Genomic DNA, 3,051 nt, shown 5'->3' on the forward strand with positions numbered 1-3,051 from the left:
GGCACCCCACAACTCTTAACTTCCTTCCCCCTTTTTCTTAAATAGGTTTCCTTATGGTTTTTAATTTAGATTTTTATTTTATTTTATTTTTTATTTTTTTTGAGCCACAGCAAATAAGTGAACCATTCAAATTGAAATGCTGGAATGAACCAAGCTGAACAATAAACTAAAAGACGCCTGGAGCAAGTTGAGCAATAAACAGGTTTTTAATTTTTCCCCTCCTCTCTCTCTCTTTCTCTCTCTGCTCCCACTTCCATCTCTCTGGAGTCTGCCTCTGATGGATGATGTGACAATGGAAGGATCCTCCATAAATTCTAAATTCTGAATACTAAATCAGTGAGCAAGAACCAAACTTGAGAAGACAATCCCTTCTGCCAGCCGCCTTTACTACTTCTCAACGTAGATTAGAATACATCTCACACTACAGATAAATAAAAAGACAGACAGATGGGAATATAAGAAGATAGACCAAACAAAATATGCAGCCATTTCTTTCCATCCTACATTCGGCTTGGTTTTAACTCAGTCAGGATTCCACTGGTGATATATGCTCTGCAGACACACCATAGCATTTCTATGGGACATTCTCAAAAACGTCTTGGAAGATCGAACAGTTGCATGGGTGATGCAGGCCTTTTGGTTTGGTTCTATCCATCTCGATCATCACAGAATTTCATATGGCTATCTTCAGTCAAAGGTAGATATAGCCAGTAATCGGTGGGTGGGGGGAATCTGGAGGATCTAATGCAAAATGCGGGGAGAGAGGTCTTCGGCTTTGTCTATCAACAAAAAATTTAAAACGCATTCACCTTTTAAACAAATATTTCCTTATTTATTTACATTTCTCCCCTTTCAAAGTGTTTGGATGGAGTGTTAAGAGAGATCCAGGGTGATATGTCTACTCAAAAGCAAGCCCCGTTGAGCTCAATGCTACTTACTCCCAAACAAGACTATATAGGACTACGCCCTTAGGTTTGTTTCCAGTGTTAGTCATACTTAGAGTAGGCCCATTGAAATTAGTGGAAATGACCAACTTAGGTCCATTAATTTCAATGGGTTTATGCTGAGTAGAACTTTTGTTGTTGTTTAGTCATTTAGTCGTGTCCAAGTCTTTGTGACCCCATGGACCAGAGCACACCAGGCACTCCTGTCTTCCACTGTCTCTCGCAGTTTGGTCAAACTCATCCTGGTAGCTTCGAGAACACTGTCCAACCATCTCGTCCTCTGTCGTCCCCTTCTCCTTGTGCCCTCCATCTTTGCCTACACCAGGGTCTTTTCCAGGGAGTCTTCTCTTATCATGAAGTGGCCAAAGTACTGGAGCCTCAGCTTCAGGATCTGTCCTTCCAGTGAGCACTCGGGGCTGATTTCCTTCAGAATGGATAGGTTTGATCTTCTTGCAGTCCATGGGACTCTCAAGAATCTCCTCCAACACCATAATTCAAAAGCATCAATTTTTCAAAACTTAGATGGACAGAAACCATTCGGAAAACATGAAACAAGAATAACAATAGATAATGAAACATGCATTGGGTGGAGGGCATTTGGAGGGTGTTTATAGCGGATGCTCCTCACTTTACACTGTTTTATTTATATACACAGGGACCTGGAAAATAACCCCCACATAAGTGGAGGGATGTCTGTATCCTTTTCTGAGGTGAGGCAACCAGAACGTTAAGCAGTATTCCAAACGTGGCCACACCATATATTTGTATATTGGTGTTATGATATCAGCAGTTTTGTTTTCAATTCCTAATGATTCTAGCATTGAATTCTCCTTTTTATTCACAGCTGCCGTCACTGTTCATCCTCAGGGCTTTCCTACTTGAATACGTGCTCCTCTTTTCCTGGACCCATAAGCTCTCACTCCAGAACACCCATTTTTTATTTCATTTTTATTGTGGTGAGCCTCTTTGAGCTCAGCTTGGTTTTGGGGAAAACAGTGTGCCCATATCAAACCAAACCAAATGAAATTAAGTAAAGCCGGGATTTCACCATCCCCTTGAGCATCCTTTTGTATTATGGGATGGATTTGCCGTGCCATTTCCAGCCATTTGATGTTAAGGAGTAAATAATTGTGTCCAATTCTATCCTTGGCTTTGGCCTAGAATATTTTCACCAAAATTGTTGGCAGAGGGAGGGGAAATGCCTGGAAGTGATCCTGTCCCTTTAACAGATGGAGTAAACAGAAATACAGCAAATGAACGTGGATGTAGTCATCAAAAAGCGTCATTTGCTTAATAAAGTCTGCAAAAAAGCAGCGATGTCTGGCCAAAATCGCTAATACAGACCAAAGTTTGCCCTGCTCTATCTGAATAAATATCTGCAAGAGGTGTTGGGCCTTGGAATGGTTCCTTGATTTATGGATACAGCTAAGGAGCTGATATTGCAAATCTTGAGATTTCCTTCTGTTGTTAGATGCCAAATTTATGCACGATGGCTTGGCAATACAGGGAACAACGACGAGGCTGAGCTTTGGAGCAGGGCACAAGCTTCTGTTTAATCAGTTCAGAGAGGCATCAGGTGATTCGAATTAGCATGCGGAAATGTATTAAAAGAATTCATTTTGCTAATAGAAGCTCTTATTAAAAATGCCTGCTTGTATATTAGACACCTTTGCTTATGATTCTTAATATTTCCATATCATCCTGAAAATCAAATTTTATTTTTCCCCCCTCTGTAAATGCCATCAAATTATATTTTCTATTAAAATGTTAATATCAAAGCAAATTAAGCCAGGCTGCAGATTACATATTAGCAATGCTGTTTTTTTGTTTTTTCCCCGCGACCCACACTCTTCCTCTCCTGTTATGAATTGCATCGCTGAAACACAGAAGCTTGGAAAATATTCTGGAACTAGGGGAAAAAATGAATTAAAATATAACATCGTTTGTTATTTATGCAGCTGCACCATTCTCGGATGCCCCAAGGACTCGTCCTTCCTTAAATAGTTCCTTTCATTCGTCTCTCTTCCGAATTCCCTTAAAAAGTCACCTTTTTCATGACGCCGTTCACACAGCCCTTTAATTTACTATAAATTTGAACGCAGTTGGG

General features: G+C 40.3%; 1 long non-coding RNA gene across 1 annotated transcript; it reads left to right on the plus strand.

Moving 5' to 3' along the window:
* The first annotated feature begins 233 nt into the window (after window positions 1-233).
* Window positions 234-2,258, plus strand: LOC308597459. The gene is made up of 3 exons (XR_014013006.1): window positions 234-697; window positions 1,600-1,654; window positions 1,789-2,258. It is a non-coding gene; the product is annotated as an uncharacterized lncRNA (long non-coding RNA).
* The last annotated feature ends 793 nt before the right edge of the window (window positions 2,259-3,051 follow it).

Source organism: Podarcis bocagei (assembly GCF_964188305.1).
Source record: "Podarcis bocagei genome assembly, chromosome: 11".
In the NCBI taxonomy this organism is placed as follows: domain Eukaryota; kingdom Metazoa; phylum Chordata; class Lepidosauria; order Squamata; family Lacertidae; genus Podarcis; species Podarcis bocagei.